Source organism: Prinia subflava, chromosome 31 (genome assembly GCF_021018805.1).
Source record: "Prinia subflava isolate CZ2003 ecotype Zambia chromosome 31, Cam_Psub_1.2, whole genome shotgun sequence".
Classification (NCBI taxonomy): Eukaryota; Metazoa; Chordata; class Aves; order Passeriformes; family Cisticolidae; genus Prinia; species Prinia subflava.
Genome location: NC_086277.1, coordinates 326,716 through 339,903, shown reverse-complemented (window position 1 = coordinate 339,903; position 13,188 = coordinate 326,716). Strand labels below are relative to the sequence as shown.

The following is a 13,188-nucleotide window of genomic DNA, read 5'->3' as shown; positions in this document are numbered from 1 at the left end:
CCCCACTACCTGGGATACATATCCTGGATGTACATCCTGGAAAATTGAAGTTTAAAATAGACCACAACAGAATATAGAAATTGAACAGGAACTGAACACCACCATAATGGCTTTACATTTCTAGGTATTGAATAATGATGTTAAAATTGGAAATAGAAACTGCTGAGAAAAGCTTATGAATACGTATGAATATAGCCAATAAAATCCCAGCAAGTCCAGCAATCGGCAGGCAGTCAGAAGGTAAAATCCTTCCACTGTACCCAGCGCGCTGTCTTTGCTCATACTTTACCATGCTAATTAATCAATTATTAAATTGAATTGCTGCTTGATATATTGGCCGTGTCAAGCGTCTCATTTCTAATAAAGGGTGCCCTGTTTGGTGAGACAAGGTGTAAATGAGGTCCCAGTGCAGAGCCCCACTCACGGCAGAAGGGATCAGAAGACAGAACGCCGCAGCGATGCTGAGTTTTCCCCACAGCGACGAGCCTCCTTCCCCTTTGTGAGAAACGACGCTGACTTTTAAAATGGCAAAGGTTTATTAAACCTTTACAAAATACAACTAAAGACTGAAAAAGGAGAAAGGGCACCTCTGAGAGTCCCCACGACCAGCAGCCACGGGTCTACAAAATGGATGTTTTGCCTTTTCTACTCCTAGCCCCTCGCAAAGTCCTGTCAGTGAACTCCTTCTTTGCTGTCCATTGGTGGAGGTAATTACATCTTAATTAGCGGTCAGGTGCTGCCATAGTAACGAGCCGGCCCGCCCCAAATCCTCCGACTACGGAGGCCATCCGTGACAACAATACCAGGGGCGGGCAAAGAGGACTATGGGGAGAGCACAACACAGTAACATAACTACACATCTATAAAACTGCTCGTAACATACGCAGAGTATTCATCCCTTAATTGTGAGAGCCAAGCATCTCATTACTTATCTACAACACCTCCAAACGCCGAGAGAGCAAGGGAGAGGTAGGAGTTGCTCCCCACCCCTTTTCCCCAGCTCAATTCTCTGCCTTTCCCTGCTGTACTCCTCTCCTAAACTGTGGCAACTCTTTTGTCTCTCTTAAGTATCCGGTGGTTATTGTCTCCTAGCAACACATAGGAGACACAATTCCATGACAGAAAGAAACAAATGAAAGAATCCTAAACCCCAACAATTACCCCAATGCGATTTTTTATAGACCCTCGAAAATCTGCTTCTCCTGCCCATCCTCACGCACCCAATTTTTGACTTGGGGAAGAGAAAAGAAAAGGTATTCAAAAACCCCTGGAGGATAACACAGGCATTGGTCACAGCCAGAACACCTTCAAGAGGGGAAAGATCTGCTTGTCAAATCTGATTTCCTTTTATGACACAGTAACCCAATTAGCTAATCAAGGAAAGCCAGTTGATGTAATTTTCTTGAATTTCAGCAAACCGTTTGATACCATCTCTCACAGTATCCTTCTGCACAAAGTGTCCAGGAGACTGCTGGATAAACACATCATGTGGTGGGTCAGCAACTGGCTCATGTGCCAGGCATAAAGGGTGGCAGTGAATGGTGTGAATTCAGACTGGCAACCAGGTACTAGTGGGGTTCCAGGGCTCTGTCTTAGGCCCAGCACTCTGGAACATCTTCATTAACGACTTGCATGGAGGACTGCAAGGGACACTCAGTCAGTTTGCAGACGATATAAAACGGGGATGAGCTGCCTGCTCCCTGAAAAGCAGAGAGGTCTGGACAAATCAGAGGGCTGGGTAATCATAACAGTATGAAATTTAACAAGGGCAAGATCTCAAGGAACTTTTGGACAGGGCTCTCAGGCACAGGGTGGAATTGTCAGGGTGTTCTGTGCAGGGCCAGGAGTTGGACCCAATGATCCTGATGGGGGCCTTCCTGCTCAGTATATTCTTTTGTTCTCTATCTCTTGCTCCTGGTCACTGCTTGATTTTGGCATGTGAAGTTCCAGACATCTCTTGAGTGCCAAGTTTATTTGTGCCTGTACTTTTTCAGACATGCTCTGTTGGCATTTGTGATGGGTTGATGATGGCTGGATGTCAGATACCAAAGTCATTCTATTACTCCTCCTCCTCAGCTAGAAAGGGTTAGAGGAGAAAATATGACAAAAGGCTCATGGGTCAGGACAGGGAAGGATCACACACCAATTACCAGCACGGGCAAAACAGACTGGACTTGGGGAAAATTAATTTAATTAATTTAATTTAATTTAATTTAATTTGTAACCAATCAAATCAAAGCAGGATACTGAGAAGTAAATGCAAATCTCAAAATACGTCCCCCCTGGCATTCCCTTCCTGCTGGGCTTAAGTTCACTCCTAATTTTCTCTTACTCCCCCCAGCAGTGGCAGAGGGGGAGAGGGAGATGGGGGTTGCAGGCAGTTTGTCACACTCATTCGTTGTCTCTGCCTCTTCTTCCTCCTCAGGGGGCAGAACTCCACACATTCTTCCCCTGCTCCAGCGTGGAGTCCTTCCCACAGGTGACAGTCCTCAGTCAATATTCCCAATATGAATTGTTTCCACAAACTGCAGTTCTGCACAAACTGCTTCACGGGGGCCTCTTCCACCGGATCAGTCATTCAGGAACAGGCTGCTTCTACGTGGGTCTCTTACCCTCCTTTTGTGGGGTTAGTCCTTCAGGACCTGCTCCTGCAGGGGGCCCTTCTATGGGGTCACTCCTTCAGGAACAGGCTGCTGCTCCCAAAAATCTGCACGGAGCAAAGGTTCTGATCCAGCACAGCAAAGCTGTCTTCGGAGGCAAGACTGATCAGCATGCCTGCTGGAAAAGGGGTGAAATCTTTCCGAAATGAAAGCTGTGAGAGTCAGATTGTGCTGAAATCTTCCAACATTTTTAATGTGGGGCTGACAAGTTCTGGGGTGTTACAGGAGGCCCTGGTCACACCCTGGGCATCCTGACCCCCTGCATCCCAGCCAGGTGCCACTTGCACCCCCCTTTCCATTCCTGCCTCCATCCAAACTGGGAGAGCCACAGCTGCCCTAACGCTTCCCGCATTGCTCTGGCTGACTTGGTGGCCAAGTGGGCAGCTCAGGCAGCTCAGGCAACACAGGGAGCTGTTGGACCCCCTGTGCTACTGACCTCTCTCCTGGTGCCCCCCAGCATTCCCGAGGAGAAGCCCCCGGCCTGTCTTATCACTGGGAAAAAGAATTGCAAATGTATCAATGAAGCACTTCCAGCCCTAACCTAGGAGGAGCATAGGCACAGGATGCTGCTTTCATAGGCATCTCCCCTCCTGCTCCCTCTTTGCCCACTCCCTGTCAGGGCTTGGGTGGTTCCCAGTGGATCAGAGACATGCAGGCTGGGGCATTCCCAGAGTTCTGCTCAGGGACCAGCAACATCTCCCCTCTCTGGGCCACACTTTGGGGTACACAATTTTGGGCTGTGAGACTCAGGGCTCCTGTGGTCCTTGCCTCAGGGAGGGCTGGACAGAATCCCTGGGATTGCCAGTTTCATGGGCAGGAAAGGAATTTTACCCTGGTTGTATCCTGGAATCCCTCTAGGGCTGTATCCAGCAATACCACACAGGCTGGGTGCAGCACTCCCACCATTCCGAGGGAATGGTGTGTCTGATAAAAGGTGTGAGAAGGAGAGCCCATGTCCAGACCATGGCTGGAGGAGCCTGTCATGCCCCTGTCTGTGGCGGGGCATGGGGCTCCAAGGCTTGACCTCAGTGAGTCCCAGGAGGGGATCCAGAATTTGGCCACGTCTCCAGGAATGTGGGCACAGAAAGCATGGTCCCAACAAGCCCTCAAGAAGGTACCCAAAATTTAGCAGCACTTCCTGTCTGCAGGAGGCCCTGACGCATCCCCAGAGCACGGAGCAGTGCAAGGCTGAGCTGCAGGAGGAGATGAGGCAGTGGAACAAGTTGGAGGAAGAGCAGTGGGAGGGGAAGCAGAAGCTGCTGCAGTGGGCAAGGAATATGAGGATGGAGCAGGCAAACAGAGCTGAGAGAACTGAACTCGGTAAGGCCAGCACTTCCTGCTGTCACCTAGCAGCTGCCTAAGCCTCACAAATTCCTTGCTACCTCCAGGCTCTTCCTCTACTTCCTTTCTCCTCCCTGCTCCCCATGTCCCAGTCTGGCTTGAAGGCCAGAGACTCCTCTTGCCCCCACAGCTGCTCTTCTCTTCTCCATGGAGGCATCCAGCCTTTCCCCTTTCCCAGCTACCCTATCCCTGTGCATGCCAGTATTTCTGCTCTCAGGAGCAGCATGGAGACAGAGGGAACCTTTTGGGTTTCATATTCCCAGAGCCAGGCCGGAGGTCATACCTCAGGCAGAGCTGAAGGCTGCAGGCCCTGAGGGCTGAGGAGCAGTACCAGGAGGCCCAGAGGCAGCTGGAGCACCTGGAGCAGCTGAAGATGGAGTATAAGAAGGTGCGAGCAGAGAACAGTGTAGATGGAGGAAGATTTACATCTGGTTGGAAAGGTGTTGGAAGGACTGGGTCAGCCATGTTTGGGGTGTAGAGACAGCAGCCAGCAGGATGAGAGCTCTGCTGCCCTGGGTAGAAAATGCAGGGCAATCTGCTGTCTTGGGTGAAGAAGGCAGGGGTGTACCTGGTTCTGGCAGCTGAAGGTGGGGCTCTCTGCAGTCTCAGGACAATTGAGGCACAGATCTCTGCTGCCCTGGAGGATTGAGGCAGGTGTCTCCGCTCATCTGAGGCTGAAGGTGTTGCATGGGATGATGCAGGTGGGGTTCTCTTCTGTCCTGTGTCAGGAAAATTAATCCACAGTGTCAAAGGTCTATGTACAAAAATGAGACAGAGGAGTCCTGTAACTTTATTTGAACAAAGGGAGAGGCCATGGGGCATTTCTCTCGAACTGCTGGAGAACAAAGTCTCCTTTTTATCCTAATTTCCTCAGCCACATTTCCCTCTCTCTTCCCCCATTGGCTGAGGTACTCGAGAGTTACAGACTTCCTGAATTGCCTGATACAGACCCCCTTTTTCTTTGTACCTCTGTTCTTTTTCTCCAAGTCCAGGAATTTAGCACAGCCTTGGGTGAGCAGCAGTGTGTGTCAATTAGTGGAATTCCTCCGGAATTTATGGTTCCACCCATTGCTTCTTTCACTTATCTGTATCTGGCTTAATCTACCAGCAGGCTCACAGTTTGTTTGTAAAGACACATCCTGCTCATTCCTTTCACCTGGAAGAAGCACAGGTCTGCCCAGTCCTGGACAATCAAGGTAGGATCTGTGCTGTCCTGGGGGATGGAGACAGGTGTCTCTGCTGCCCTGGGGAATAGAGTTGAAGGTCTCCCTTGTGCTGGCAGATGGAGGTAGGGGTCTCTAGAGTCTTGGACAACTGAGGCGAGAGTCTTGGACAACTGAGGCGAGTGTCTTTGCTGTCCTGTAAGATGAAGGCATCTTGGTGGATTGAGGCAAAGGTCACAGCTTTTCTGAGGGACGAGAGTGAGGCCTCCTGCAGCCTGGCAGATGAAGGCGGCAGTCACTTCACTGAGGGAGACCCTCTATGCCATTTTCAGGACTAGGAGCAGAAACAGGAATGGCAAAGGCAAATCCAAACAGATTAAACACAGCAACCATGAGCACCAAGGGCTTAAGGAGCTGGGGGCAGCAGCAAGGCCCAGCGAGAGCCCACAGGACAGCAGGCCCCGGCCGGGCCAGGCTGTGAGGGAGCGAGTGCCCCGCCGTGAGGGGAACCCTCATGGCAGCGTGGCAGGGCACCACCTCTGCCCAGGGACTCATGGAGGCCACACCAGCAGCGCTCACTGAGGTCTAGGACAGGCCATGGGCCCATCCTAGCAGTGTCTGAAATGGCCTGAAAACCAGGCAGCTGCCTCCTCAGGGCAGCGGCCTGTGCCCACATGCTCTGGTTAATTGCCCACCCTCCCTGGTTAAACGCTTGCACATCCCAGTTAAGCTTAGCTACGGAGACCCCTGACTTCATCTCCCAGGACATCAAAGACCCCCTTCTTCATCCCCCAGGACAGCATAGACTCCTGTCACCTTTTGCCAGGACAAGAAAGACCCTCATCTTCACCCCCACAGCAGCACAGACCCCTGCCTTCATCCCTCAGAGCAGCAGAGACCCCCATCTTCATATCTCAGAAGAGCAGAAAATCCATCATTGAGCACCCAGGGCAGAGGACACCCCCTACCTTTATCCACCAGACTAATAGATGCCCTCACCTGCATCATCCCTTCACCATCACTCCAGTAGAGGCTTCCACCTCCATCCTCCATGGTAGCAGAGACCCCGACCTTCATGTGCCAGGACAAGGGACACCCCATCTTCATCCCTCAAAGAGTGGTTCCCCCCATCTCCTGCATTTTCCACCCAGGGCAGCAGGGAACCCCCTCCTCCATCCCCCAGAGGAGTGAACATTCACAATCCTGTCCTCCAGAGACCCCCATCTTCACCACTGTCGATCCTGAAGACACTGCAAGTCCAGCAGAGACCCCTTCCCCCTCCCCTCTCCATTCTCCAATGCATCTGCTGCAGCAGCTGCTGACAGTGATGCTTCCCTGGGGCCTCTGATGTCCCAGGTCCTTCCTGGCATCCCACCCTAGGCCACCTGGCAGGTCCCTCTGCAGCCTCATCAAACCCTAACCCTAACTTGCTCCCAGAGCTTTATGGATTCCTTCCTCTGCAGAGTCTCTGAAATTCCTAAGAAGTCCTGTGCCCAGGTGCAGCGGAGGGCCTGGAGCCAAGGCAGTGCAGCACACAGCTGAGCTGATCCCTAACAGGAGCCGAGCTGCAATTCCCCACAATTTCAGGTTTCCATTCCCCTGTAACTTTTAACAGAGACGGTCATGGAGCAGACAGTGTTTTTCATCCTTCCCTCACCTCAGGGCTGTGAGACAGGAGCTGCCCCAGGGCTGGAGGAGCCCTGAGGCTCCTTGTCCTACCTGCTCCACTCTGGGGATGGAGGTTGTCCCTTGCCATGTCCTCAGATGTCCTGGGGCAGAGCTGTTGGGGGGAGCTGTGTCCTCAGGGGCTCCTCAAGGGCCAGGCAGGTTCTTCCCCACCCACAGCCCCACAGGTACCTCCTTGCCACCATGGTGTCACCTCTGACCCTGTGGCTAAACAGGGGCAAAGCAAAGGGATTCAGAGCATAAGGATCCATGTCAAATCCATGGGTATGGGGACCAGTGGCTTCAGAGGGCCTGAAGTCACAGGATCCCGCAGGAGTGGCTCTGATTAATCCCAAAGAGAAACCAAAAGAGAACTGGAAAACATGAGGCTGGCCACAGCAGGGGACAGTGCAGGGACATTGCTGGGAACCTAAGCTGCTCCAGGCTGGGGGAGAGGGAGGACGACATGCTGTGGTCCTCTCACCCCTATTCCTCTCTTAATGCCTTCTACTCCCTCTCCATCTCCTGTGACTTCACGGTGTGAGCGAGCCAGGCACTGCAGGGCTGTGTGTCCCCCTTGGGGATGGATCTGCCACCTCAGAGCCAGGAACTGGAGCAGCTTATAGCCCCTTGGCAGGGTTTGGCTCGGGGGAGAGCAGTGGTCATCTGGGGCACTTCTGGAACATTCTGGAAGTGCTGTGTGGTGCTCTGGGGCAGAACTGGGCAAAGCTGGGGCATGGACCTGGCCATGGCCAGCACACCAGAGCAGGGACACAGCCTGGAGTGGGGATACAGCACAGAGAGGGGGTCACAGCATGGATTAGGGGATGAGTGGGGTATCACAGCCCATAGTGGGGGCTTAGTCCATCAAGGGACACAGATATGGACAATGTCCCTGGGTGAGGCTTCCCACAGGGCTGAGTCCCCACCGAACCCTGGCTGCCACATGTCCCTGTTCCAACTACTCCATCCACTGCCGTGTCCTTGTCCCAGCTCCTCCATATGCTGCCATGTCTCTGTCCCAGCTGCATCCCTTGCCAGTGTCCCTGTATCAACTCTTTCATCAACTGATAAGTGTCCCTGTGCCAACACCTCCATTCATTCCTGTGTCCCTGCTCCAACTCCTCCACCTTGCTGTGTCCCTGTCCCACCCGAGCATGGCTCTGCTGCTGTCCCTGTTGCTGCCACATCACCATGTCCCCATGCAGCGACCTGTGGGCTCGATGGGTGCCATGGTCACATCACAGCCTTTGTGTTCCCAAACCTGCTGGCCAGAGGGGGCAGGTCTGGAGGAGGGATCTGCTTCATTTAAGCCCATAGTCCAAGCACACCTTTAAGCAATTGCTCCAGTCCTGCTCCAAGCCCAGAAGCTTTTTAGGATCTGTGTGACCAAGCTGACACCTCCAGGCAGCCACCACGCCCAGGCTATCCCTGCTCTGCTGGGCCCAGGTGGCTTTTATCTTTTACCCACCTGCCACACCCAGGTGCTCACACTGGGTTAGCTGCCAATGGGTCCAGGGCTGATACCATCCGTGCTCAGGATGTCCTGGAGTGCCTGGAGCTCCCCTGTTCCACTGCCCACTGGAGTCCAGATGGATAGGTGTCCAAACCACAGTGATTATGGGGTAAGAGTGGAGCAGGTGAGCAGGCAGAACATCCACACACAGCTAAGGCACATCCCACCAGATCTTCTGAGCCCCTCTAGGGCCCCCAGGGTTCTGCCTGCCAGGGATCCCCTAAAATGCCTTGTTTCACCCCATGGACCAACCAATTCTCTCCCCTGCTCATACTGCCAGGACCAAAGTCTGGGTTTATTAGTTTTAGTTTGCTGGGTGAGGGTGGTACTGCTGCATCCTCCACCCCGGGCCCTGGGGGGCCGTGGGGACCCCTCCAGCTCCATGGCCATAATGGAGGAGCACCCTCTATGCCCCAATAAATGACACCTCTTCTTTCCAGGCCACAATCTAGGCAGGGGTGGTCTGGGGATTCCTGCCAATGTATGAGGGAGTCTTCTGGAACTAAAGGGTGGGCCCCAGCCTGGGGTGTAGAGATCCAATTGCCTCACATCGAAGCAGGGCAGCAGCAGCCAGAGGAAGGGGTGGGCTGGAATGGAGGGATGAAGGTGGGGGGTCCCTGGTTCTCAGGGTTGCTTTTCCCTGAGATTCTCCTCGGGGTTGCTGTTCCCTGAGGTGTGGAGGGTTTTCGAGCTTTTCTTGCCCAAAAGGTCCAGAGCCAGAGAAGACAAACAGAGCCTACCAGTCTGTGCCTCCAAGATTGTTTATTCTTTCATTATCTCTCAGTTCTTTCCCAGCTCTGCAGGGCATCCCAAACAGAGCAGGACACGGGGAGGGGGGTCCCAGGCTTTCTGTAGGATCTCCCTGATCCAACCACTGTCCACAACGAACTTTGTATTTACAAAATCTTACCAATACTTACTACCTATGTTAACATGTCATTTCTACTCTAAACCAATCCTTGTGATCCAACTCAGCAGAAAATGGGGGAAAAGAACAAGAACAAGGAGGACAGGACAACTCCCCAATTCCTCCATCTTGCCTCTTCAACCCCATTTACTAAAAATCCTAGATTCTACATTCACACTCTGTGATAAACTAACTACTACTTATTTTGAATTCTCTTGACTTGTGATTCTTCATACAATGTGAGCATTCACTCCTGTGGCCAGGGATCAGGAACAGTGTCCTCCTGGGCTCTGTGGGAGGCTGTGCTGGCCCTGGGGGAGTCTGTGGCAGGGGGCCTGGGCAAGGGGGACACAGCTTGGAACATGCGTGTGCCACGTGCATGGTGGTGCCTGGGGCAGCAGGCTGTGTGTGGGCAGTGTGGGCACAGTGGTTTCCAGGGAGTGGGACTGCACTGTGTGTCTCTGGTGTAGTGTGGGCATGGCTGCTCCATCTTGGTGTGTGTTTCATCCCTGCCCCCAAGAATAACGAAGAAAACTCAAACAGCCCCAGCAGCAGCACTTCTGGGACTCTCACATTTGAACATCTCAAATTTCTTTTCAAAATTATATAATGTCTTGCAATTGACCATCAGAAGTCAAATGAACTACATTCAGGCTTGTCATACAGCCTAAGGAAAACCAAATAAACTCCATTTTCCCAGCCCAGACACAGGAAGAGCATTTACCCCAGGTGATCAAAGACCAAAGTGTGGGAAAGAACATGGGAAAAGTGCATCTCTCCTGGCTGCTCTTACACACCGCTGTCAACAGATCAAAAATCCAAGTGAACTTGACTGCTGCACAGTCAAGTGAACAGCAAACAATCTGGGAATAGAGGGCTAGGACCAGAGAACAGTGCAACCAGAGAACATGAGAGAGAGAGAGGGAGGAAAAGCACAGGGTGGGGGAAGAACACTTGAGGACAGGAGCATGGCATCTCTGGATAAAGGAAAAGAGTATTTGACTTTATCCCCAAAAAATGGAGTTTGCTGGAGGAAGGAGTGTGGAAGGACAGTAATTGCAAGACTAAAGAAGGAAAATGAGAAGAGTTTGACCCAATCAGTGCTCAGGTTCCTCATTTCTGTCTCAAATGGCTCAAAGTTTTTAATTGACTTCCCTTCTGGAGGAGGTTCTCACACCAAGAAACCCTCTGTAGTTTATTGCACCTGAAGTTTATATTTAGTTTATACAAGACTTCCAAGGGATGGTGTGGAAATGCAAGGACAAAAAGTGACAGAGTGGTGGGAAGGTAAATCTTCATGTCCTGTTCACAGATGCCTGGCACAGGGAGGTGAACTGCAGAGCCATCCTAAAGCCAGGGGAAAAGGGAGCAATCTTCCCTCATAGCAGTTTACCACCAAAGGGAGAAAGCTCATGCTTTGAGCTGTTAGCCAATGACAAGTAACAAAACCAGGCAAAATTAACTCTACCCCCGCTGAAACATGGACACCCTCACCAGAACTGGACACTTGATATGAGCCTGAACAGGCCTGAAATACAGCAGAGAAGATTTCTATCAATTGCTTAGGACTTGAGAAACCTAAGCTTAAAAAACATGTATCAAACCACTGTTTCTTTTTTTGGTAATCAAACTGCTGCTCTGTCATGCTGCATTGCCTTCATAATGTCTTGTTTTGTATGAAATTAGAGGTGGGAGCCTGTGACTACATTCATAGTTCCTAACTACATTTCATTTACATTTCCAGGTGCTGAGGCCAGTTGGCACAGAACATCTTGCTCAACAGCTTCATCAACTTCAAAAACTATATCAAATTCACTCTTGGGGAGTGGTCCCAGGACACTTTCACTTAAAAACTTTGTCTGAAAATCATTTGCAAGAACACTACTTAGCACAGAGCTAGTGCAGCAGGGACCTACACCTGGTCAGGTAAGGAGAGGCTGTGCTGCACATGGCTTGTGTGAGAGCTGCCACTGCTCGTGTGTCAGAGCAAAGTTCAAGAGTTGCTGCTGTAATTCCATTTTTCTTGGCTGTTTTATCCAAGTGTCTGGTTTCTCACATTTCTGAGACCTCTTAGAGACAGCTCACAGCTACAGGAACAGCAGAAGGGATTGTCTATGGAAAACTTACAGAGAATGTGCACTGGCAGAAAGCCAACGGTGTCCTGGGCTGATCCCCCAGCATGGGCGGCATGTAAAGGAGAGGATTGTGCCCCTCTTCTCAGGTGAGAGCCCACTTGCAGAGCTGCCTCCAGCTCTGGGACCCCCAGCACAAGAAGGATGTGGAGCAGCTGAAGTAGCTCCAGAGGCCACCAAGAAGATCCAGAGGCTGGAGTCCCTCTCTTCTGGAGCCAGGCTGGGAGAGCTGGGGGTGTTCACCTGGAGGAGAGAAGGCTCTGGGGAGACCTTAGAGCCCTTTCCAGGGCCTAAAGGGTCTCCAGCAAAGCTGGAGAGGACTTTGGACAAGTACCTAGAGTGCCAGGGCAAGGGGGAATGGCTTCCCAATGCCAGAGGGCAGGGATAGATGGGATATTGGGAAGAAATTTTTCCCTGTGAGGGTGGTGAAGCCCTGATACAGGTTGCCTGGAGAAGCTATGACTACCTCATCAAACAACCTGGTCTATGGGAAGGTGTCCCTGCCCATGGCAAAGGGGTGGAATGGGTTGGCCTTTAAGGTCCCTCCCAGCCCAAAACAGTCTGTGAGTCTTTGAACTCTATGGAATATGGCATAACCTGAAGCACGGAACAGTTTCTTTCACACAGATGTGAACAAGAGTGCTATTATATGACTGGAGGGACTAGAGAAAAAAAAACAAAACCTGAATACAATTACTACCACCTTTGTCTCTTGCCTGCAGAACAGAAAACAGTAGTGTTTTAGAATGGTGAGTTATTCTCAGGTTCTGTGAATTGGCAGAAATCAGTGGACAGTGTGTTCCCTTCCAAGGAAAACCTAGTTCCAAAAAAAAACCTCCCATAATTTTGCATTTCTGTAGTGGTTTGTCACATGGAGGATTTTTGGTGAATATATGGGAATAGAATTGTGTGTGAGGGAGAGACCGAGATAACATCACAGTGAGGGTTAAGTCCCTTTCCACTCTCTCATTTCCTTATTAGTGCTAAAATCTGTAGCACAGTTACCCATAGCACTCCATTTGGCAGCAGCTCGTTGTTAAGTAAACACATATTCCCATCAGATAAATACACTTTGGTGTCATAAACTTACATAGCCACCACATACAGCTTCACTTCAGCGTCCTCCTGTCTCCTGCACAGATGGTGAAACCTGACATAAAACACAAGGTTTGTTCCCAGGAGCAACAATAACAGCCTGGTAACATGGTTTTCATTAAGAAATGCAAGCACTCCTAGGGTAGCTTGGAAACCTGAAAGTTGCTTTAGGCTTTGTCCCAGAGCAAAAAGAGAGGCAGCAATGCTGATTTCTGTAACAGACACATCTTCCTGTTGCCAGAGCCCAGATTTCAGTGAGGAACAGAGGACAGGCATGGGGCAGCAATGGTCACTGAGAAACTCTTCTGGGCAGGAATCAGGAACTGAAGCAGAAGCGTTCTCATTCTTCATCCTCTAAGCATCCAAGTCATTTGACAACTAATTCCTGAATCCAAACACTCCATGCTGAAAAAAAGCAAGCAGCAGAGAAGTCTCACAAAGGCAATCCTGACACAGGCTCTCCCAGTTCCAGGGCCCACTTCTGTTAGTCTGCAGTTGAGGTAACTAGTGTGATTCAGAGAGAAGCCCATCAAGCAGAGAAATGCCAGCTTCAGTTTTCAAATCACTGCATTTGAAAGTATGCAAGCTGCTTCTGCCTTAAGACTGAGCTGTCCACTGCCCATGGGATGGATGCAGTTACAAAGAAAGAGTCTGTTCCTGAAGAAACAGGAAACATAAGAGATTTATAATTGAGCTTATCATTTACTTA

At 50.9% G+C, this 13,188-nt stretch overlaps 1 long non-coding RNA gene across 1 annotated transcript; it reads left to right on the top strand.

The window, feature by feature from the left end:
• Nucleotides 1-694: 694 nt before the first annotated feature.
• Nucleotides 695-12,557, top strand: LOC134562926 (uncharacterized). Its single transcript, XR_010083291.1, has 3 exons — nt 695-969; nt 3,809-3,980; nt 10,997-12,557. It is a non-coding gene; the product is annotated as an uncharacterized LOC134562926 (long non-coding RNA).
• Nucleotides 12,558-13,188: the final 631 nt, after the last annotated feature.